The following is a 25,240-nucleotide window of genomic DNA, read 5'->3' as shown; positions in this document are numbered from 1 at the left end:
AGTAAAATCTTTAAAAAAAAAAAGATTTTATTTATTATTTATTTGACAGAGATCACAAGTAGGCAGGAGACGGGCAGAGAGAGAGGAAGGGAAGCAGGCTTCCTGCCGAGCAGAGAGCCCCATGCGGGACTCGATCCCAGGACCCTGGGATCATGACCTGAGCCAAAGGCAGAGGCTTTAACCCACTGAGCCACCCAGGTGCTCCTGCAATGCGATTTTGTATAATTTTTTCCATCTATCTGCATGGTCTGCAATATAATCATCCATAGTTAGGATTTGGGGTGCTTAAGTACTGTGTATATATATACAAATTACACAGGTAAAAACATCTCCATGCAAGTAGAATTTTTCCCCTCCCTCCCTCCCTCTCTCCCTCCCTCCCTCCCTTCCTCCATTGGTTCTGTCCTTCCTTCTTCCTTCCTTCTACCTCTACTCTCTCTTCTCTCTCTCCCTGACTCTCTTCTCCTTCCTTCCTTCCTTCCTTCCTTCCATCAGAGGAATTGCCATGTGGAGGATCTGATGATGAGAGCTCTCTGCGTCTAGCGACTCTGTGACAGCCCTGGGTCAGCGGTACATTCTGGTGACTTCTCTTCTCAGTCCTCTGCGAATCCTGCAGCTTGATTGCATTTGCCCAAGAGCCTCCAAGTGGCTTTAAGTCGTCTTCCTCTAATTTCTAAGGGCTTTCAATAAGACTTTTATCAGCTTATTAAATATCTTGATATTATTTTTTTAGACACTCTAGAGTGTTCTCCACTCCGTTGCTTTTCTTTAAGTCTGAATTTATATTCAGACGTTTACAAATTTAAAAAATGTATTCTGGTCTCATTGCCTCCCATACTTCCCTTTAATTACATGCTTGGACAGTTCCTTCACTTGGAGCTTTCTCCCCAGGGCCATCTGTCCCAGAGATCCCCCACTGTGTCCCTAGCACCCAGACTGGAAAAATCTACTGCAGGGGCTCAAAGTGCATACCATGAAGTGGCTTTGGTGCTTGTGAATTGGGTCTTTTTACCTACATCAGGCAGGAAAACAGATAGGAAACTGAGCTTAGAGAGTAAGTATTTGAGTAAGCACCTTGGATAGGAGTGAAACCCAGAATTCTGTCTGCTCTGAAACCCACACTCAGTCTTGACACCCATATCAGTAGGTTGAGTGAGCCTATGTTTTTCTATTCTTCTGTTGTGGGTTCTTTTTTTTAATGGCTCTATGTGTGCATGCATGTGAAGATTTAACTTTAACCCGTCTGGAATGTTCTGTGGTAAATGTTATGAGTAAGGATTCGTTATTCACCTGACCTTATTATCCATTTCCCGTATGAATGTAGAGAGAATTACTTCTGTCATTGTTTTACAGTTTTCACTTGCTTTGTTATATATTACATTAAAATATATTTGTTCTGTATAACCCATCTCTATATTTGTTCATATCTGTTCCACCATAAAGTTTTGACAACTGCTATGAATGTTCTATAGACTCGTCGGTATTCTCCTGGTCTTGCCCTAAAGTGAAAAAAAAAAAAGTTCCTGAATAGTTGTTTTTCTATATAAATGTGGTTATTACTTTATAAACTTTTATAATATTAATTTTAATGTTAATTGGTTGTATTTTACTTTGATCTGAAATATTCTTATGGGTTTTTATTTTATTTTTTATTTCAAGTTTTTATTTAAATTCTAGTTAACATATATGGTAAAATTGGATTCAGGTGTAGAATTCCTTATAAATATATAATTTTATTGCATTGTGGTCTGAGACTAAAACTTATATTTCTGGGACTTGGATTTTACTGGGATTTTCATTGTACTTGAATGTATATGTAATTTTTTTTTTTTAAAGTAGGTTTCACCCTATGCTTGGAGCCCAATGTGGGGCTTGAACTCGAAACCCTGAGATCAAGACCTAGCTGAGATCAAGAGCCCAGACACTTAACTGAGTGAACCATCCAGGTGCCTCTGAATATATATTATTTTTGTAAATATTTCATGGGAACTTAAACATGAGGCTATTCTTTGTAAGTACAGAGTATAGTATGTAAGCCCCTCGTTATTTAATCAGTGATGTTTCAGTACTCATTTGCCATGACTGTTTGCGCTGTCCTGTATAATAGCCCCTTCTCTGGGGAACTCTCCTCCACTCCAACCCTGTGGTTTTATTAAGGTATGCCAATCTCAATGACACATTTCTCTGATCATCAATGCAGGCATGTGGTTCAGATCTCACCAGGTCCAGGCCCCTGAACCTGTCCATGGCAGAAACCCAACTCAAGCTACCAAGGACTTTATCATTTGCAACACTGGGAAGTCTAGGGAGGGGGATGCTAGTAGCTGATCCATTCTCTCCCACTGCAGGGGATTTCTCTCCACGTGTCAGGGAATGGAAGTGAGGCGGAGATGCCCTCAGATTTCTTCCTCTAGTGTCTAGACAGGATCTTACAGAAGGACTAACTGGGACTGGTCCTGTTTCATTTGTGTCCCCAGTCGTTGTGGCCAAGAAGGTGGTTTTTCATGGGTTGGCCAGTGTTAGCTCAAGTGCTCTTGTCTGGGACCTAGAGGTGGGGTATAGAGATTGGCAGCCTCAGACAGCCCCGGGGAACGAGGACAGAATGGGTCTCCAAAGGAAATCTGGTAACTGTTACCAAAGGGACAAGAGAAAGGAGTCTTGGGAACGGAAGAACAACAATTGTCTATAATAGGTGGCATCCCTCCAGCCACATGATGGATTCAAGGATCAGCAAGTGACCCAGCCAAGCCCAGGGATTTTTTTTTTTCCCTCACCTGGAACTGACAGGAAAGAGATGTCTTTCCTGTTGTGCATAAGGTGGCCAGCCTAGAGCTGCTCATGGGCATTGTCTCTGGGTTCTGTCACTAAAGCCGGTTAAACCCAGGGAAGTACCTGAGGGAGTCAACCTTTCCACAGAAAGCAGTTTGGTACCTTCCAGCTCAGGGGCTGGGGGGGGGGGGGGGGACTGACTTCCCAGGGGTCCATTCCTCTAAGTAGGCACTGGGCATTGTAATATTATTTAAAAATATGAAAGTTTTTATTTTATTCTACCTGTTTAAAAATGAAAATAGTTTTTTTTTTCCTGAGTACTACATAACTTGCTCTTCATTACCAAGTTAATGTGTCAAGATTTTTCATATTAAGAGAAGGTTGACCAGAAAAGCCTTGAAATCTTTTTTCTTGTCCATTTCCTGAATCATTCAAAAAAAAAAAAATGAAGTATTACATAATCTCTTCAAAGGGCCTGGCCTTTATTCTGCTGGGGGAAGGAGCTTGTTCCATGTTCTGGATGGAGAAGCCAAGGGAGATGGTATCCCTCCTCTCAAGGCCAGATCAGGGGTAACAGGACCATTGCTAAGTCAAAAGGGATCCATCTGTTAAGGCTTCTGATACTTATTGACAGACTGCCCTCCAAAAAATCTGTAGTACTTACAGTCTTCCCACCAGTGTGTCAGAAACCTTACCCCCACTGGGTGTTACCGTCTTTTTCACCTTTGTTCATTTAGTAGGTGAGGAAAGATACCCCATGTGTTCTGTGGTGATGGTGCTATGTGTGTGGTTTTCTTTTTCCTTTTATTTTTCTTTTCTTCTTTTTTAATCTTCCCTTGTTTGCCAGTGAGGTTGAACATCCTTTCATGAGGTCACTGGCCACTTGCAAATCTCAGTCAATTACCACGTCATATCTGTTGCATATTTTCCACTGGGATAGTCTTTTACTCCTAATTGGTTTGTGAGCATTATTCATGCACTGGGAAGAGTATTCCTTAGCTTCTCACGTGTGGAAATGTTGCTTCTCAGTTTCTGCTTTGACTTTTAAATCGATGTGGATAATAGCATATAGAAATTTCCAATTTTTACATAGTCAAACCCTTCATTCTAAAATGCCCAGTGTAGAGCCCAACATGTGGCTTGAACTCACAACCCTGAGATCAAGACCTGAGCTGAGATCAAGAGTCAGACGCTTAACCAACCAAGTGAACCAGGTGCCCCATAACCCATTGTATTTTTTATGGTTTTTTGCTTTTGTATCCTTTTTAGAAAGACCCGCCCCTTTACTTCCCAAGATTAAATAAACATCGCCTATTTTTTCCTCCAGTACTTTTATGGAATTTTGTATGTGTACATTTTTATAACTGGGATTTACAAAGGTGTGAGGGAGAGTCAGCTTTATTTTTTTTAACAGGAAAAAATTTAAAGCAGGTGTTACCAATCACCACAATCATTAAAGCAACTGTGGCTTGCTGCTGGGAGTCATGAGTAACCAGCTTATCCAGAAAACGATATCAAGTTATTCAAACACAACTTAATGAGAAGGAAGGGCAGAATCCAACAGCTTTATCCTACCCAATCTTCACATCTCTGATCACTGACTCCCTTTCTAACCGAAACAGCCTGGATCAGGAATCTGTAGGGTTAAGGCATCAACCTTAGATCTGTGTCAAGAACGGGGCTTCTCCCGGAGTACATGAGGCTCAGACCCTCAGTGATTCTGTCCCTGGAGCTCAAGGTCATGGAGAGGGCAACAATCAGTCCTATGCACCTAATATCTCTTCTCAGAATATTGAGGAGGACAGGGGAGCTCTGGGTGGACAAGTGAGAGAGCTCACAGAGGTCCAAACTTGGGTGGATTTGCTCTGCCATTCTAATGTACCAGAAAGGCTACGTTTTTCTATTTTTTAAAAAAGATTTTATTTATTTATTTGAGAAAGAGAGAATGTAGAGAGAGAGAGAGAGAGCATGAGAAGGGGGTGGGCCAGAGGGAGAAGCAGACTCCCTTCCAAGCAGGGAGCCTGATGCGGGACTCAATCCCAGGACTCCAGGATCATGATCTGAGCCGAAGGCAGTTGCTTAACCAACTAAGGCACCCAGATACCCTTTTCTATTTTTCTAAGTCAGATTAAACGTGGCTCAGTCTTCAGCTGCCTTATTGAAAGGATGACCAATTTCATCATTTTGGGGCACCACTTCTCTGCTGAGGATTCCCCAAGAGTCCTGGGAGGGCAGTGAGAGTTGGGTTTGTGGCAACTCAGAGGGTTTAACTGGGAGAACTTAGACGACGCACGCTGTGACGTCACCCACACGCAGGTTGTGTCTTTCCACCTCTTTGTTCAACCATAAAGCCAAGGTCGGCATGACCGTAAAGCAGGTTCAGGATTCCAGACTCAGTGACATTTCACGGTGCGTTTAACGTGGCTTCTCACACGTCCCACACCACAAAGTGCAACACAAAGTTGCACAACCACCAAGATACAACAGGGGGTGGAAAGTGAAGAAGCAGAACACAAAGTCAGTCTGTGAGTGTGCACTTGACATGGAGCCCCTGTCCTGTCTGTGTTGGCTCTTGGCATGTGCTGTTTGTTATGTTCAAGACGTGGAGGATCTCTGTTCTGTTCAGAGGTCGATCAGGCAGAGCCTGACGTGGTCAGATGTGAAGGGTCAGCATCTTGAAAGTCTGACAGTTTGCTGCAAAAATCATCCCATTTTAAAGGAGTTTAATTAATCAGTCTCAGGCCTTGGCAGACCTTCTCTGGTCCTGCTGGTTATCAGTTCTGGGTGCCAGCAGCCTGTGCTGGTTTCTGTGGAATCTGGTCTTGGCCACACTGCCCTTGGCTGCTCGCATCACCTCCAGACACCAGCCGCTGCTGACACGAGTCACTCCATTTTGCTTTCCACAACTACGCACAAGGTAAAAGGAACTAAGGGGGTGATTGAGAGCTGGGAGCATGAAAGGTAGGCCTTTCAATAGTACTTTTTATTTATTTATTTATTTATTTATTTTTTAAAATATTTTATTTATTGACAGAGAGAGAGAGATCACAAGTAGGCAGAGAGGCAAGCAGAGAGAGAGGAGGAAGCAGGCTCTCTGCTGAGAAGAGAGCCTGATGCGGGGCTTGATCCCAGGACCCTGAGATCATGACCTGAGCCGAAGGCAGAGGCTTAACCCACTGAGCCACCCAGGCGCCCCTCAATAGTACTTTTAACCACTGAAAACTGCCACTGCCAGAACCCTGGCCAAGCAGGACAGAGAATAATCAGAATGGATTGGGGGGTGAGGAAGTACATGGAGAATAACCAGGATAGATAATATGGGAGTTCTGAAAGGAGCCTGTGGTCACACTGGTGTTTCTTTTCGTTCGTTCGTTCGTTCCTTCCTTCCTTCCTTTCTCTTTCTTTCTTTTCTTTCTTTCATTCTTTCTCTTCTTCTTCTTCTTTTTTAAGAGAGGGAGAGTGGGAGGAGGGGGAGAGGAAGAGAGAGAATCTTAAGCAGGTTCCATCCCCAGTATGGAGCCTGCTGCGGGGGGCTCGACCTCATACCCCTGAGATCATGACCTGAGCCTAAATAAAGAGTCAGATGCTTAACTGACTGGGCCAGCACACACTAGTGTTTCTAGTGGGGAACTGAGCCCTCCCTGGCAGGAGCTTGCACCTATCTCATGATCGCTCAAGCCCGTGGGCACCATGGGCGGGCGGGGGGCTTGACTGCGTGTGAGGAGAAAAGCTGCACTGCCTTGGTGTGCTGGTGCTTTCCCTGGACATCCTGGTAACATGGGGGACAGCACCCCCTCTCCCACTCAACTAAGGGACCCAGACCCCAGAGGTGGGGCCGGTCTCCCCATAACGGAAGAGGTGGTGGACCAGACATGAGCACCATAGGAAATGTGGTTCCGAGGCTTTCCTAGAGTTTCGCTGGGGCCCGACCTACAGCTGCATAGTGGACCCAGGGAGCCAGGGCCACGTTGGACATCGGAGCCAGGGGGCCGGAGGCAGCAACACCAGCTGGCAAGTCCCTGGGGTAGGGACGTGGGTGGGGTGCACTCTTGCAGTGGTGGAAGTCAGTGTCCCTGAGGGACTGTCTGAATTTGTTTCCCTAGCAGGCAGCTGGAGGGAACACACTGGGGACAAATTTGGCGACATATCCAAGCACCACAGGAAGACTTCATATATTAGGGGAGGCTACACCCCCAAATTGACCAGAAATTCCTGCTGACAAGGTAGGAAGGTCCCAGGATTGGGGTAACTTAGACATAAATGTAACTGTGATCTGACTTGTCCGCCAAGCAGGCGAAGTTTATGAATTTCTCATTCCATTGGTTTTGATATTGTGGAAAATAATTAAATGTGTCTCAGGCAAAGAACTAGGAATGGATTCATGAAATCCACAAACTTACCTCCATTGAAATGAAACAAAACCTGGGGAAGTGGTAGCCCTTTGAAAATTCACCTTAGTCTCTGAGAACTGTTAGCTAACCACAAGAGCCTTTCTTCTGATATTGTCCCCACGGAAAAGAGAGCTTCTGTCCACATTTTTATTATCAGTCAATGCCTAGAAGAATTTACATTTCTGGGAAAGATAATTTCACTTGGAAGGTGGCGATATTTATTCAATAAAGAACCAACTCCTCTGAGTCTGCTGAAATTGGTTTAATACCTTCTTTCAAATCCCATATTAAAGGTGAGCAAGAGGGGTGCCTCGATGGCTCAATTGGTTAAGCTTTGGACTCCTGGTTTGGGCTGGGGTCATCATCTTAGGGTCGTAGGATAGAGCCTTGAGTCCAGGTCCGTGTCCAGACCTGTGTCCAGCCCCGTGTCCAGCCCCATGTCCAGCATCATGTCCAGCCCCACGGTGAGCCCCACATGAGGCTCCCTGCTCAGTGGTGAGTCTGCTTTTCCCTCTTCCTCAGCCTGCTGCTCCTCCTGCTTGCACTCTCTCTCTCTGTCAAACAAATAAATAAAATCTTTAAAAAAAATAAGTAACTTTAAATACACACAGGTAATGTTTACGTGTTGGAAAAAAAAGTTTTAAAACAGGGTTTTGAGATATAATGTGTACCTTAACCAATTCACCCATTTAAAATGTAGAATTCAATGGCTTTTAGTATATTCAGAATTGTGCTACCATCACCATAATCCATTTTAAAACACTTCATCACCCTGAGCCACTCCTCACCCACAAACCATTAATCTTCATTCCCTCCATGCCCCACAAACCTAGGCAACCACAAATCTACTTTCTGGGTCTATAGATTTGCCTATTCTGGGCATTTCATATAAATGGAATTAGATAATATATGGCCTTATGTGTCTGCTTTCTTTATATAACATTTTTAAGATTCAGTCATATTGGGGCACCTGGGTGGCTCAGTGGGTTAAACCTCTGCCTTCGGCTCAGGCCGTGATCTCAGGGTCCTGGGATTGAGCCCTGCACCGGGCTCCCTGCTCAGCGAGGAGTCTGCTTGCCTCTCTCCCCAGCTTATGCTCTCATTCTCTCTCAAATAAACAAATAAACAAATAAATAAATAAATCTTTAAAAAGAAAGAGTTAGTCATATTGTTGCATGTATCAGTACTTTGTTTTTTTATGGCTACATGACAGCCCACCGTATGCACCCACCACGTTTTGTTTACCCATTCATTGGTTGATGGACATTTGCTTTGCTTCCATTTTTTGGCATCATGTATAATGCTGCTATGGAGATATATGCACAGATTTGGGGTCAACATATGTTTTCATTCTCTGGAGTATATACCTAGGAGTGGAATTACTGGGTCATATGTTAGCCCCGTGTTTAATGAGCTGTCACACAGTTTTTCAAACTGGCAGCAGCCTCCATTCCCACCAACACAGAATGAAGGTTGCTTCCTATCATTACCAGTACATGTTTTACCTGTCTTTCTGACCATGGCCATCCTAGTGGGCATGAAGAAAGTAAAAGGTCTTTAAATAATACAAATTATGGTGAAAGCTTAACAATCTCATGAATGATATGGGATTCTTTTTTTTAAGCAGACAATGAAGAGATGCTCAACATAACTCATCATCAGGGAAATGCAAATCAAAACTATAGTGAGATGTCACCCCACACCTGTCAGAATGGCTAGAATCAACAATATAAAAAACAAGCGTTAGCAGGGCTGTGGAGAAAAAGGCACCCTTGTGCACTGTTGGTGGGAATGCACACTGATGCAGCCGCTGTGGAAAACAGTATGGAGTTTCCTCAAAGAATTAAAAATAGAACTGCCCTATGACCTAGTAATCACGCTAGTAAAGAATACGAAAACACTAAATCAAAGGGATACATGCATCCCAATGTTTATAGCAGCATTATTGACAATAGCTAAGCGATGGAAGCAGCCCAAGTGTCCTTCGATTGCTTAATGGATAAAGATGTGGTGTGTATATACAATGGGGGTATTGTTCAGCCATAAGAATGAAATCTTACCATTTGCAATGGCATGGATGGAACTAGAGTGTATAATGTTAGGTGAAATAAGTCAGAGAAAGACACATACCATATGATCTCATTCATATGTGGAATTTAAGAAACAAAACAAACGAACAAAGAAGAAAAGAGACAAACGCACAAACAAAAACCAGACTCTTAACTGTAGAGCACAACTGATGGTTATCGGGGGGAGGTAGGGAGGGAGGATGGGTGAAAGGGATTAAGAGCACACTTATCTTGGGGCGCCTGGGTGGCTGAGTGGGTTATACCTCTGCCTTCGGCTCAGGTCATGATCTCAGGGTCCTGGGATTGAGCCCCACATCGGGCTCTCTGCTTATTGGGGAGCCTGCTTCCCCCTCTCCCTCTTCCTGTCTCTCTGCCTACTTGCTATCTCTCTCTGTGTCAAATAAATAAATAAAATCTTAAAAAAAAAGAGCACACTTATGTTAATGAGCACTAAGCAATGTACAGGACCATTGAATTGCTATATTGTACATTTGAAACTAATATAACACTGTATGTTAACTACACTGGAGTTAAAATAGAATAGTTAAAAAGAAGAAAATAAGAAACCTGTTTTGATATACATATTATCCGACTGAAATCTTGCTCTCCTCTGCAGGCAGACGGCATTGCTGGTGGAGATGCTGGCCAGTATTTTCAGAGTTCAGGGACCATTCTTTAAGAGGAACGAAAATACTGATCCCTGAATAAGGTGAAAGAGTTCATTGTTTATCTTAACCTTCTTCCCCACGGCGAAATACCTGCCATCCATAACGTGGAAGCAAAAGTGTAACTGTTTTTACTGCACCTGACAAGATAATTCTGGTGAACACGAAGTGTGAATATTTGATTAAGAATTCTCGGAGACCATCTGAGGCAGTGGGAAGCCCCAGCTTTCCATCTCCTGGCTGACTGCAGGTTGGGCCCTGTGTATGGGCTTCCTGGCCGTGGGAGGAGATGATGGAGGACCCGAGGTTGGCAGCAAAGAGAAATGGCCCGATTGGAAGGGGGAAAAGCAAGGAGAGCTACAAGGCTGACCTGAGAGGGATGACTGAGCAAAGTTCTTGAGGAAAGGCAACATTTGGCTTGTTCATTGTGGTCTTCATAGGACCCAGGCCTCTGCCAGGTTCCTCGTGTTCATTTCCTCTCGATGATGCACAAGACGAGGAAACCACTTGAACCAGTGGCGAGCCCAAGGGAGAGATGGATTCAGGCCTCTCTGAACCACTGTCTTTGCTGTCACACCGAGCATGTCAATTGCGTGAATAATGGGTGTCAGTATAGAAGAAACTGGTAACAGGAGGGGGGCTGGCTGCTGCTGGACAGGAATAGGGGGCACTTTTCCACTGGCTACCCTTTGCACTAAATAAGCATATTCCTTTTCAAAATAAATACCTCACATAACAAGTTCTACTATCTCCCCCACACAGTAAGAGGCCACTTTTGAAGGATCAAAAGTCAGTTTAGTTTCAGTTTTCACTTTTCTTCAAAATAAGTATTCTAAGGGGCGCCTGGGTGGCTCAGTGGGTTAAGCCGCTGCCTTCGGCTCGGGTCATGATCTCAGGGTCCTGGGATCGAGTCCCGCATCGGGCTCTCTGCTCAGCAGGGAGCCTGCTTCCTCCTCTCTCTCTCTGCCTGCCTCTCTGCCTACTTGTGATCTCTCTCTGTCAAATAAATAAAATCTTTAAAAAAAAAGTATTCTAAATAAATAAATATTCTAAGCCCAGCATGATAACCTGGCTGCTTGTATACTAAAAATAAATGAGCCAAATTGGACAGGAAATTGTTTATAGCAAGAATTACAAAACAGTGACTATTACACCTTAATAAGAGACTTAATAAATTAGTTGGATTGAAGGCTTTGATAGAGGATTGGTTAAAGTCATGAGAAAACACTATATTTGGAAAAAGATACATTTATAGCATACAAGAGGAGTCAAAACATCACCAGTAACCAGACAGATAAAGTTCAAACACAAAGCAGTATGTTCAATCACTAAAATAGTTTTTTTAAAAGTATAATACCCCATTCCTACAAAGTTATAGTGAAATTGGTATACATTGCTTTAGGGTAGCATTAAATTGAAAATTACATGTATTTGGAGTATGTATTGGATATGTATCAATTGTCATAAAAGTGTTTATACTGCTTGAGTGAGGAATCCCAAGTTAGTCTATTTTGTCTAAGGAAATTATCCAAAAGGAGCTTAACCAAATATACAAAAATGGTATCGTACCATTATTTATAATTCTTGAACACTGAATACAATTATTGTGCATAAACTTAGTGGAATACAATACAGTTTTTTAAATTAATATATAAAATAATTTTTCAAAGCAAAGAATTTCATGCATGTATATATATGTGTATTATATGCAGAGATTTAGTTGCATGGATGAAAATTAAACACTATGATAAAAGATTGGATATTATGTATCTAACAATATGATGTAATTTTGGTCAAATAACTAATGGAAGATTCATACTGTTTATTTAAATTAAGGCTATAGAATATTTGTTCACATGCTGATACGTATTTTCAAGCTTTTGGAGTGAAAAAGTTACAGAACAATTGTAAAGTAGATTACATTTTTTTTAAAGATTTTATTTATTTATTTGACAGAGAGAGATCACAAGTAGATGGAGAGGCAGGCAGAGAGAGAGAGAGAGAGAGAGAGGGAAGCAGGCTCCTTGCTGAGCAGAGAGCCCGATGCAGGACTCGACCCCAGAACCCTGAGATCATGACCTGAGCCGAAGGCAGTAGCTTAACCCACTGAGCCACCCAGGCGCCCAGTAGATTACATTTTGATTTCAAAACTTTTAGACTTTCAATTTCAAAGCTTACTAAAAAGCTATTGTAATCATGACAGTATGGCACTGGAATGAAGTTAGACTTACAGGTCAATGGGATAAAATTGAGAGCCCAGAAATAAATCCATGAACTTATGGTCAGTTGATTTTGACAAGGGTGCCAAGAGCATTCAGGGGGAAAAAATTGTCTTTTTAACAAATGGTGCCAGAACAACAGGATAACCACATGCAAAAGAGTGAAGATTTAAATGTGTAGATCAAAGACTTAAATTTAAGAGCTAAAACATAGAGGAAAACATAGGTATACAATCTTTGTGACCTCGGGTCAGGGAACAGTTTCATAGATACGTCACCTACAGCATAAACAACCAAAGAAAAATAGGTAATTTGGACTTCAGAAAAACCAAAACTTTTTTTTTTTTGCACTGGAGGACATTGTTAAAATGGTAAAAATACAACCCACAATGTAGGAGAAAATACTTGCAAATCACATACTTGATAAGGGCCTCACATCCAGAATATGTAAAGAAGTCTTTACAATTCAACGACAAAAAGGGTGACACACTTGAACAGGCTTTTCTCCAAAAAGATATAAAAGAGGTCAATAAGCACATGGAAAGATACTTACCATCACCAGCTATTAGGGAACTGCAAATTAAAATTACCAGGAGATACCACTTTACTAGATGAGATTATCATTCTACTAGGATGCCTGTAATAAAAAAAAAAAATGGGAAATAACAAATGACATCAAGGTTGTGGAGAAATCTGAACCCTCATCCATTGCTGGTGGGAAAGTAAAATGGTGTAGTTGCCACATAACTGGGCCCATATGACCCAGCAATTCCATGTCTATGTACATACCCCAAAGAACTGAAAACATATGTTTATGCAAAAACTTGCAGTTGAATGTTCATAGTAACATTATTCATAATGGCTAAAAAGTGTTAACACCCCAGATATTTATCAACTGATGAAGAGATAAACAAGATGTGGATATATATACAGCAGAATATTAGTTCTCCATATAAAGGAACAAAGTACTGATTCATGATACAATATGGATGAAACTTGAAAACATTTTAAGTGAGAGAAGCCAGTCACAAGGGACCAAGCCACATTCCATATGAAATGTCCAGAATAGGGAAATCTGTAACAAAGAATTGGTAGCTTCCTAGGTCTGGGAGGATGGGAGGGAAATGACAGCTAAAGGGTATGGGGTTTCTTTTTGGTATGATGAAATGCACTACATTAATTGTGGTGATTACTGGAAAACATTGTGACTATACTATAAACCACTGAACTGCATACTTTAAAAAGGTGAATTAGATGTTATTTGAATTATATAGCTGACTGTTGAACAACATGGTTTGAACTGTGTGGGTCCACTTATATGAAGTTTTTTTTCTATAAATATAATACTGTACATATTATAATGTATTTTATCATTTTCTTAATAACCTTTTTTCCTCTAGCTTACTTTATTGTAAGAATGCTGTATATAATGCGTACAACATACAAAATAGGTGTTAATTGACTGTTGATGTCATTGGTAAGGCTTTCAATTAACAGTAGACTAATAGTAGACTATTAGTAGTAACGTTTTGGGGGAGTCAAAAGTTCAGATTTTCAGCTGTCTGGGGAATTAGCATCCCAATCCCTGCATTGTTCAAGGGTCAACTGTATATCTCATCTTAAAAATTTCAAAAAAGTATATTGCGAGCCAAATCCAAATGTCTGTCTATCTTTGGGTGGAATCAGGCATACATTTTTAGTTGCTTCCTCACAATCAATTGTTATTTCTAAGTTAGTTCCAATTAACATTTGTAATTTATATAATGAATAGCATAAAAGAAAACTCTAAGATAAACATGGAACATACTAAGTTACAATTTATAAATGCAGGGATGCAAGATAATTACACATTCTGCAACTATGCGGGACAAGTATATAGCACCAGTCCAGAAAAACAGAATAAAATAAAAATAATTGTGCAAAAGTAGTAAAATTATGTATGAAGTAGTAAAATTATGTACAGAGTTTTTTGAAACTTTTTTCAGTATTATAGTCTATATCTTTACAAGTAGGAGGGAAATAACAATATTTGTCTTACAAAATGAATTTGGTTTTTATTTGTTTGAAATTGGAAGTGTTAATGACAACATTATCAACTCTAGATGCCTTTTTTTTTTTTTTTAAATAAAGCCTAGGTGCTTTTTAAAAAGAATTCACTGAGTCATTCTACAATAAATTTTAAAAAATTTTTTAAAAAGATTTTATTTATTTATTTGACAGAGAGAGATCACAAGCAGGCAGAGAGGCAGGCAGAGAGAGAGGAGGAAGCAGGCTCCCTGCTGAGCAGAGAGCCCGATGCGGGGCTCGATCCCAGGACCCTGGGATCATGACCCAAGCTGAAGGCAGCGGCTTAACCCACTGAGCCACCCAGGCGCCCCATTCTACAATAAATTTTCCATGTTTCTTCCTTGAACTTTCCCTTTCACTAACCTTTCCCTGTTGCCCGAGTTTTCTTTTCTTCTTGTGTAAGTTGTATTCAAAATTATTAATCCCTTTAATATTTAAAACTTATCAGAGTTTAACTTTGAATAATATTTCCTAATAATTAAAACTTTTTTTGTGTTTATAGTTTTTGCATTTTGTTTCTCTTATGCTCTCTTGGGTATTTGTTGACTATCCTAATAGTCTGCAAATACTATATTAGCTAATTTCTTATCTGTTTTGCATATTAAACAGACACCCTCTTATTTTCTAATTTATTTGATTTCATATTTATTGTCTTTTCCTTTTAAATTTGTTACCTCAATCTTTAAAAAATTTAGGTGTAAGGGTGCCTGGGTGCCTCAGTCGGTTGGGCGGCTGCCTTCTGCTCAGGTCGTGATCCCAGGGTCCTGGGATTGAGTCCTGCATTGTGCTCCCTGCTCTGTGGAGAGCCCGCTTCTCCCTCTTCCTCATTCCTTCCCCGTTTTGTGCTGTCTCTCTCTTTCTCTCTAATGAATAAATGAAATCTTTAAAAAAAATTTAGGTGTAGATTGAATTGATTATTTTTTCCTTTTTCCTTCTTACTAACATAGGCAGGAGAGAAGCAAATTTCATCTGACACAGTTTTAACTGTGTCAATGGTATCTTTTTTTTCTTTGTCTTTAACATAACATCCCTTTTAGGGTGTTGCTTTTTTAACTCAATTATTCTGTCACAGAGTTTTTCTTCCATTCTTTCCTGGTCATGTGCATATAGGTAGTATATTGGGTTTTTCTTCAATTTTGCTGTATGGAAGTCCAAGAAAGAATGTGTAAAATCTTTGTGTATCTATGTGAATATCTTTATCTTGAAAATTGCAATTAATTGTCTGAGAAGGCTCAATCTGCACTTGAGAAGGCTCTCTATTTCCCAATTTTTCTTCTTTGGATCTGTTCCTCCAATCGCCTCCATCTGTAGAAGAAATGGAGGCCCCCGAGGTGCAGGGACTTGCCCATGATTTCTCAGTGGGGCTGGGGCAGAGCCTGTGTTCCGGGCCAATGAATGGAGCATTGTGGAGAGTTAAGGCCAACATGCTCCAACAGCACCCTTTCCAGGCTGGTGCCCGTTCTGTTGAAAAGCTACAGAGCAGAGCTGCCTTAGGCCGGCAGTGTGAATTGTGTTCACACCCACCCCTGCAGTCTCCCTCCCTTACACTGCATCATACTGGCCTCTTGTCCTTGGGCTTCCCTTTGGCCTTGCCTGAAGAAGGGATTCTTTCCTAGGATGCTGCCTTCTCATGAAAACAGACCTTCTCTGGGTCCTGCCATGGGTGTTCTGGGCATGCCCAGGCATGCCAGTATCCTGGGATGAACATAACTTAATCAGTCAAGCTGGGACCCGCTATACTTGGTTTTATGCAAGCATGATTTACCTGAGCCAGGCTCTTAAATTATTCTATCTTCCCTTTTGTTAAATGTATTTTTTAAAGAAGATTTGTAGGTGTGGATTTTGTCTTTTTAATCCAGTCTATGAAGCTGTTTTTTAAATGGGAGAATTTCGTCCATTTACATGTAATCTTATTGTTATTGTTGTAACTGTGTTATTCTGTATTTTTCTCAGTTATTAAAATTCCTTGTTTTCTCTTTAGTTTACTTTAGGAATTCTATTGGAGGCCGTGTATTTTGGCTCACTTAAGGGAGATGAGATGTTCTCACAATTTTCTGATCCACTCAGTTTCCCAGTGTTTTACTACGTTTTTCACTAACCCAACAAAAAACAGACTGGGCTCATTTCTTTATATTTATTCTAACTAAAAACTACTCTAAAAAAGCCCGTTTCTTTCTTAAGAGTAGGTTCAGGTTTTTTGTTTTTTGTTTTTTGTTTTTTTGTTGTTTTGTTTTGTCATTTACTCACCTTCTCTAAGTCCTCTTTGCTCAAATTGTCTTGGTTTGGTTTTGGCATTCTGAGAAGTTTTATCTCCAGTTAAATATTTTCAAATGTGATTATCATATTTTACAAAAATTATACTTTATATTCTTGCTTTTCAGACGAGGGTATGTCTATCTGTGTAGATGGGTTATACACTGCATAAGATTATTTCTCCCTGCTCATATACCTTCATTGAAATTCACTCCCCCTTTCCCTTAATAAGTGGATCCACAGGTGCACACACATACACAGAGATCCTAAGGAAGGTATAGACCCAAATGGCCATAATTGTGCTGAGTGAGTCTGTTTCTCTGGGTCAGTGGACTGGCTCCATGGATCCCCCTAGCCCAATTCATAGGCTGGCCTTAGCCAATCAGCTGTTTTCTCTCTAGACTTTTTCTTTTTAATTTTTAAAAAATTTAAAAAGATTTTATTTATTTATTTGACACACAGAGAGATCACAAGTAGGCAGAGAGGCAGGCGGGGTGGGGGGCAGGGGAAAGCAGGCTCACCGCCAAGCAGAAAGCAGGACCCTGGGATTATGACCTGAGCTGAAGGCAGAGGCTTAACCCACTGAGCCACCCAGGTGCCCCTTCTCTCTAGACTTTTTAAAGTGAAGAGACTCACTCAGCACTGGGCTCTAGAACAGGAGAAAGACTCACCTTTCATTGAAATTGTCCCCCACCCACCTCAAACACTCACATAGAAGCAGAGCAGACCCAACCTTCCCCTCCAGCACATGATTCCTTGGAGGAGAGTTGTTATCTGGGAAGAAAAAATTGGGGTTCTGTTAGGAAGAGAGCATGCCAAAAGTGAAGTTCGGTAGGCTGCAGCATCTGCTACAGAAGGAAGAAAGGAAGCTGTCTATTAGGACCATCATATACAAGATACTTAGCTGTTCTACACTCCTAAGAGTGACTATGGTTGAGGATAATTTCTTATCAAATGATAATATTAACGAACATGTATTTACTCTGTGCCAGGCACTGTTTTAAGTGCTGACTCATTTAAAATTCACATCAACCTTATGAGGTGGTACCATCATCATTCACATGCTATGGGGAGGGAAACCTCAATGGAGAGGTTGAGTAATTTGCCTAAGGTCACACAGTGAGTAACTGAAGGAGTTGGATTTGAACCCAGCAGTCTGATTCCCCTTAAGTGCTCTGACGCATTGCTGCTCTACTGGAATTGCCAGCTTCACGTGATGCTGGTATCTGGCAGAGGGCAAGGTACAGGAGTAAAGTAAAACCTTGTCCTATGAAGACCTCCCTGTGCAGTGAATTCTCCAACAAGACAAAGGTGTCAACATTCTGGGTTTAATGAGTTTAAAGGTCACTTTATCTCTTTCTCTCTCTCTTTTTTAAAAAAGGTCTATTTATTTATTTATTTATTTGAGAGAGAGATCGAGCAGGGGTTGGCAGGGAGAGGGAGGAGAGAAGAAACTCCCCGCTGAGTGCCCAGCCTGATGCGGGGCTGGATCTCAGGACCCTGAAATCAGGACCTGAGCTGAAATCAAAAGTCAGAGGCTTACTCCACAGAGCCACCCAGACACCCGGTCATTCTTTCTTTTGTAAAGTGTAATAACTATTATTTGTCATTTACAGCTGCTGAGATTAATCTGTGATTAAAAGAGAGAGCTCAAAATTAGAAAAAAGATGGAAGATCAGGGGAAGAGAAGATCAAAATGGGAGAATGAGAGATATAAAAATTAAGGCAAATTAAAAGCTAAGGATGTGGGAATCAAAACTTTGAACAAATAGCATTATAAATGAGAAGATTCTAAAATTCATACTTGAAGTAGCATATGTTAAATAGAAAATAAAAGAAAGAGTAAAGAACTAGAAAATAAAAAAAATAAATCTAAAAGATTAAGAATAACATGTTGAAGGCACCTGGGTGGCTCAGTGGGTTAAGGCCTCTGCCTTCGGCTCAGGTCGTGATCCTAGGGTCCTGGGGTTGAGCCACTCATCGGGCTCTCTGCTTGGCAGAGAGCCTGCTTCCTCCTCTCTCTGCCTACTTGTGATCTCTGCCTGTCAAATAAATAAATAAAATCTAAAAAAAAAAAAAAGAAAAAATAAGAATAACATGTTGATAGATCTGATAAAGTAAAATGAACAGTTAGAAGTATTCAGAAAGATGAGATTTTAAATAGGAACTAGAAGGTAAAGAGAAATTAAGGTAAAGGCTAAGAGCTCTGAGGCTAAAAGTGGGAAGGATCTAGAAGGGTTTATATTTATTTATTTTTATTATCATTTTTCTTAAAACACTTTTAAAAAAAGATTTATTTATTTGTCAGAAAGAAAGAGCCCAAGCAGGGGGAGCTGTATGCAGGGGGAGAAGCAGGCTCCCCACTGAGCACTGAGCCCAATGTGAGATTCTATTCCAGGACCCCAGGATCACGACCCGAGCTGAAGGCAGGTGCTTGACCGACTGAGCTACCCAGATGTCCCAAGGATTTATATTTAAAAAGCTAAGAGAAAAATAATACCCATAGAGTGAAAAAAATGTATTTTTTAAAGCTACATTTAAAGTGAGACAAGAACAAAAACAGACTCTCATCAGACAAGGACTGCAAGTGGGAAATAGTGGTCTGGGTGGGGCTAATTGTTGGAATTGAGGAGGCCAAGATCAATTGATATGGAGAGGATGAGACATATTTTCTGCTCACCCGTAACACTCAGCCCACAGCACTATCAGCCTGCACACGCAAAGATGAGGCTCAGGGCACTTGACTCCATCCCACAGCTGATTGGTCCTTCCAAAGTCATACCCTTAGGCCAGCAAATACTCCTTCATTTTGGTTCTTGGAATATGTTCAACTTTATCTTAGTTTTTCTTCAATATATTTAATAGTCCTTTTGTTAGCTTTTCCTTCCTTCAAGGTGAAATCAAGCATGTTGTTGAGTAGATTCATTCCATCATATTTCCTTAAAGTTCTTGTGGTATTTGGTAGTGGGATTGGGTGGGGTGAATGAGACAACCTACAGGACTTGTTCTTGGACTGGGCTGTAAGGGTGAGGGTATGGTGGAGGGGGAGTGGAGGAGTCACGGATGGCTCCTAGGTGTCTGGATTTCTGCCTCTGTGACTGGGTAATGTTAGTGTAGGAGAAGACCAAGTTGGGGGTGGTAGTGGTTAGGAATCAGGGTCATCTGGACCTGGAAAACTCTGGGGCATTTTAGCTGTCTATAATCCTTAAACTCCCAGGAAGGCTTGAATTTCATAATAGACACAATACCTCTCAATGCCAAAATGGAATTCTGCTGGAGGTAGCAGATGGCTCACTGTATATACCAACAGGGCATGGTAACCCTGGTCCTCTGTTTATAGTCTGGGCATTCTTCAGAGCATTTTGCCTCATTAATTGGCTATCCATTATCCAGAGACCAGAGTCACCTGGAACCCTTCATGCCTACACCATCCTGGAAGTACAGAGTTCACCCACAACTCCCTGCAGTTCTCTAAAAATATGCCCTCACAGCAATGATAAGTTTCCATCTCTTGAGGCAACATTGAAATCTCCTAGAACCCCAGCCAAGTTTAGCCTAATGAATCACCTTGGTCCTTCAAAAGAACACAGTTCTTTAGAATTGAAGCTCTATTCAAGGCTGCCAGGAGAATGTGGGATAGACTTTATCTATTGTACTTTATGGATTTGGGGCTTCTTTTTGTCTCTATTACAAGTTGACTTCGTCCCTTCTGTTCACAGAACACTTGATTTAGCTTCCTTTTATTAAACTGTAACCATTTCCTGGTCCTGCCTTGCTTATGTTACACCTAAAGCTCCCTTGGCCGATATTTTGGGTGTTCTAACTTTTCAGCCACACATTTTGAATTTCTTGGTTTACTCCCATAGATGGCTGGTCACATCCTTTGTGGATATATTTAGTCTCTTAGAGAGGAATATGCCTCTTTTAAGTGAGCTTGTTATAATACTTGATATAAGGGGAATGTACTGGTTTTCTGGACTGGAGGTATGCTTGGGGCAAACTTCTCACCCCACGTCACTCTACAGTGTGTTGTGGTTTTCCTTTGACCCCCATGAGGAAGCCCAGAGGTCACTCTACTCAGATGACGTGGGAACATGTCCATTCAACCCTGCCGCCTTCACACTGGCTGACACCATACTTTCTGTCAGCTGTCCCCAAACGGGATCTGCCTGCTGAACTTATGTACAGTAATTGTCCTTGCTTTGCTTATCTATTCCTGCTTGTAATATTTTTGGTTTCCTTGGCTTCTCTCCCATTTCTGGCTCTGAAACCCCAGCTTTTATGTTATTAATCCTCTGTTCTTTTCCTTTTCCGGGTCTTCCCATCCCTGGCTCCATCGGGGCCTCTCCTACCCATTGAATCACTGTACCTTTGCCATCCTCTGCCTCCTGCTCCTGGTCGTCGTCTTCCTTCTCAGATACAGTTTGAATAGACAAGTTTTGCCTACATCACAGTTTTGAGGAGGATTCTGACCTGTGTGAACATTAAAAACCAAAAGCTCAGGGCGCCTGGGTGGCTCAGTTGGTTAAGCTTCCGACACTTGATTTTGGCTGAGGTCATGATCTCAGGGTCCTGGGATGAAGCCCCATGTTGGAAGCCATGCTCAGTGGGTGGTGCATGTGTCTGCTTGAGGATTTTTCTCTCACTCTCCCTCCACCCCTTTCCCTGTTCTTCTCCCTCTATCCCCCCACCCCGCACAACGTACACTTTCTTTAAAATAAAGAAATCTTTATTTTATTATTATTAAAAGATTTTATTTATTTATTTGTCAGAGAGACAGAACACAAGCAGGGGGAGTGGTAGGCAGAGGGATAATCAGGCTCCCCTTTGAGCAGAGAGCCTGACAAGGGGCTCAATCCCAGGACTCTGGGATCTTGACCTCAGCCAAAGGCAGATGCTTAGTGGCACGATGCTTAATGGATGTGACAGGTGTCCCCAAAATAAAGAAATCTTAAAAAAAAAAAATTAGTAGAGGTATTAGTAGAGGAATCCTGAAATTTACAAATACTTTCAAAAACATTAAGGCATTCAGGAACAATTTAATGTATCTCTTTTCCTTGTTTGAATATGGAGGATATGGTGGTGGACCCCTTCACTACACAGATTCAAGCCACTGTCCACTCTGACAACATATTCCTGAATTTTGATTTTTTATGGTCACCACTAGGCACTTGATGGCCACATCATGGCACTGGCGACCACATCCTTACTGGAATTCTTTCCTCTCCTGCTGTCTTTTCAGCAGTCCTTCAACCAAACATTCTGACTGCTCTTTAAAGGCTCCTCTTCCTTGTTCACACCTACAATGTTGATGTTTTCTTAGGCTCCATCCTTTTCTACACACTTCCCTGGGCAGGCCACACTGACCTTTCAGCAGGTTTCTCAACCGAGCCTACTTTCTCACCTGAAACATTCTTTCCTACCCTTCTACTTGCTTGAAGCCTCCACCCCCAGCTTTTCCCTCACCCGTGTCTGGGTAGGCCCCACGGCCTTTGCTTAGCCCACCCCGGGAAGCAGCACCCGTCTGCCTGCCCTCCCATCAGTCTGTGCATTTCTGAGGACAGGAACCGCGCCTCAATCGCCCCTCTCCGCCTCTCCAGGGCTAGCCCTGCCCCGAGACTTCTGCAGGTGTCCCAAACCGAGTGTCTAGTAAATGAAAGAAGGAGCAAAACCCCGTCCCGCGAAAGCACCGGCGTGGCTACAACAGGGGGACTAGAAGCCGGGCGAGAGCCCGGGATGGGCGGGCTCCAGAGCGGGCGGCTGAGGCGGCCGGGGTCGGGCAGGAAGGCTTCCTAGAAGTGGCCTCGCTGGAGCCACCGGCTACAACCCATCGCCCCCGCGAGGCGAGGCGAGAGAAGTCGCGCTGGCCCTTCGCCAGCCCCCGCAAGCCGCGGCACACCCCGACAGCAGAACGACCACAGACCCCCGCCTCCGCGGCGCTCTGGCTGCGCGCGGCGCTCTTGGCCCCGTCCGGCCACCGTTGCTCTCTATCCCGCCGCGCCCCGACCCGGAAGAGCATTCTCCTTAGCAACTGCGGGACCTCCGCGGCGCCAGCCTCCCGGGAGCAACGGTGAGGCCTCCCCGCCCCCGTCGCGCGCCTCACCTCGACCCCTTCCCTGGACCCGCCCCGGGTCTGGCCTGCGGGCTCTCCTACGTCCTTAGCGGGGCACCTGCGGCAGCGGCCCGGGGCGAGCGCCTTCCTTCTCCAGCGTCGTTGCCCTGCTCCGGCGTCGCCCCTGCCACCACGAGCCCCCAGCTCTCGGCCGACCCGGCCTGACAGGCTCGGCTCCTCGCGCCTGGCCCCGCCGGCCCTCTCTTGCAGCCTCCTTCGGGGCGCGGATAGGAAAACCATAATTAAATAGAGCCTGTTGCTATAGAGAGGATGATTCCAGAGACTCGGGTCACCTGTGGGCGCGTTGTCCTGGGTCCTGATACAGATGTTTGGGACTAGCAGGGATGGAGCGTTTGAGGAGCCCTGAATGGCAACCACTTAACTAGAATGCTTGATATTTGCCTGCTGCTTTGGGCTTTCCTAAGTGATGTATTTTATCTGCTTTCTTGATCGTGGAGACTCATGTAATTGGACATTTAAAATTGACCCTTTTCCAGAGATTATGTTTCCTGGTTTTTAGGGATGTACCGTTAGTATTAAATGTAGATAGATTTTTGTGTCTTCCAGTTTTCTACAGAAGGAACTCTGCCTGGAACTGATTAAGTTTGGGGGCGATGTCAAGTGTTATTTGCCACGTTGAAGAAAGTAGGGGCAGGTGTTGTTACTATCTCTGACTTAATCTGAAAAGACACCATGACATTGAAAACCTCCCTTGATTGAGTTTGTAGGTGTGGTACCAAGAAAACTATAAACCTTGTTTGAACATTGTTGGATAACGACTTTATATTTAATCTAATAATGGAGCTAAAACTGAGTCATATGAAAAACTTTCAGGAATGACCTTTGCAGGAAGTTTTATACCAAAATCCATTATTTAACGCAGTATAATTTCATATCACTTCAGTAAGTATGTAATAAGCACCCAGGGTGTTAGACTATGTGAAAAGATATAAAATAAGAGTGTCTAGATTAAATTATTGGGAAAACTATAAAGTAGCATTTGTTTAATTGAAAATCAGAGGGAGGAGAGATCACTGTGGGCTGGAGTTTTCTGTGTTATGTTTATGGATTATATCTCTAAAGTGTAGATACAGTTTATATTTGTATTGGAGGGGACAGGGAATCCTAAATAGTTCCTTATGTTCTTAAGGGTTTTGGGAAATAGTTCAAAGTGACATTTTGTAGTTTCTGTTTAAAGCTCTGTGGTTACTTGATTGCAGTATCCATTTCTTTCACTCTTAGTACACATCTGGCATTTTTCCTTTTTGAGATCTAAATGAATATGGCTTATATATAGTAGGGGGCTTTGCCACTTAAGAGATTCATTCCTTTGCTTCTGTAATGGTCTTTATATGAGTCATCACAGTTTTCAGTAGAGTTAGTTACTGGGTAATATATACTTAAGAGTCTTGTGAAATGTTGCTCTTTATTCATTTAACAGGTATTTCCAGAGGGCTCCTTATGTAGCAGGCATTGTAGCAAGAAATACCAAAACAAGTTGCCCAGCAAGTAGTAATTCTGCTTTATCTACCGTGTGTTTGTGTATTTTTGTATCTTACTTAACAACCTGTGATGCTCAGGACATAGAAGGGCCAGAGAAGTGTATTTTGTTATTTTTCTTAAGAGTTAAATAGGGGTTTTAGGCTTAATTGCTTTGGACAGCCTCTAAAGATTCATTAAAGAATCCTCTTAAGATGTTTCATTGCCTTCTTATGGGTTTGTTGACCATTTATTCACTTGTTCAACAAATATTTGAGTGCTTATTGGGTACACTGTGTTGGGCCTTGGAAATGGGGGGCAGTGAGTGCATCTCTGGCCCCTGTCTTCAGATGATACCAATAATTACATGAACGTAAAAATACAACAGTGACAGCATTTGATTTAGGGAAGTCCCTGGAAAGACATTTGAACTAAGATCTGAAGGTTGCATAGGAAAAGGAGGAGTGTTCCAGTGAGAGCAAACAGCAAGGGCAAAGATGATGGTGTTCATGGGAAGGATTGGGGACTTAGGGTACAGCTCTATGTACAGAACAGGAAGAGTGTTGAAGAATCTGGTGGGAGAGGGGGCTGGAGAGGTGTACTGGGTCTTGTAAGCAGGTTGAGGAGTTTTTCTTTATTTTTGGAGTAAAGCGAAAGCCTTTATACAGTTTTACTTAGATACTTAGGATGGATTGCAAATGCAGATGACACAGATTGTGTTTAGTCTGCTTTGTATTTCTGCCATTGCTTAGTATTTGTATTGTCGTCTTCCTTATTTCCTCATATGTGCTCCCTCAGCTCTATTGTAGTTAGAAAAGCTTCCATGTCCTATCAGCGAGATGTGTCCACTTTTTTTTTTTTTAATTGGGACAAAAGGTATTTTATGGATTAGTATCAGACAGTAGAAGTTAGTTGGTTTGAAATATTTTTATATCAGTATGACTGCTGGGCACTAACTTCTGTGACTTTTTTTCTTTTTTTTAGGATTTGTTTTATTTGAAAGAGAGCGTGCACATGGTGGAAGGAGAGTTAGATGGGGAAGGGAGGGAGAATCTTAAGTAGCCTTGGCTGAGTGCAGAGCTAGAGGTGGGGCTCCATCTCAGGACCCAGAGATCATGAACTGAGCTGAAACCAAGAGCTGGGCGTTTAACCAGCTGTGCCACAGAGGTCTCCCTGTGATTGTTTCTTTTTAATTGTAGTAATAAAAACACATGAT

The 25,240-nt window shown here is 42.2% G+C and overlaps 1 protein-coding gene and 1 long non-coding RNA gene across 4 annotated transcripts in view; one reads left to right on the top strand and one right to left on the bottom strand.

Moving 5' to 3' along the window:
- Positions 1–7,583: 7,583 nt before the first annotated feature.
- On the bottom strand, positions 7,584–24,528 carry LOC309844246. Of its 2 annotated transcripts, XR_014300561.1 has the most exons (4): positions 22,537–24,528; positions 20,803–20,906; positions 12,663–12,750; positions 7,584–7,712 (listed from the first exon to the last, which is right to left on the bottom strand). It is a non-coding gene; the product is annotated as an uncharacterized lncRNA (long non-coding RNA). The 2 variants fall into 2 exon arrangements; XR_014300562.1 differs by lacking the exons at positions 12,663–12,750; positions 20,803–20,906 and adding an exon at positions 17,132–17,207 and having other exon boundaries at positions 7,584–7,714.
- DIS3L2 (DIS3 like 3'-5' exoribonuclease 2) overlaps positions 21,849–25,240 on the top strand; it is a 359,703-nt gene continuing 356,311 nt past the window's right edge. The window contains exon 1 of one of the 2 annotated variants that reach the window (XM_082690641.1): positions 21,849–22,503. The gene's annotated coding sequence lies outside the window, so the exon portion shown is untranslated. The remainder of the gene's footprint in view (positions 22,504–25,240) is intronic. The other variant, XM_082690643.1, reaches the window with a different exon arrangement.

This window comes from Mustela nivalis, assembly GCF_964662115.1.
Source record: "Mustela nivalis genome assembly, chromosome: 11".
In the NCBI taxonomy this organism is placed as follows: Eukaryota; Metazoa; Chordata; class Mammalia; order Carnivora; family Mustelidae; genus Mustela; species Mustela nivalis.
This window is presented reverse-complemented; position numbering and strand designations above follow the sequence as displayed.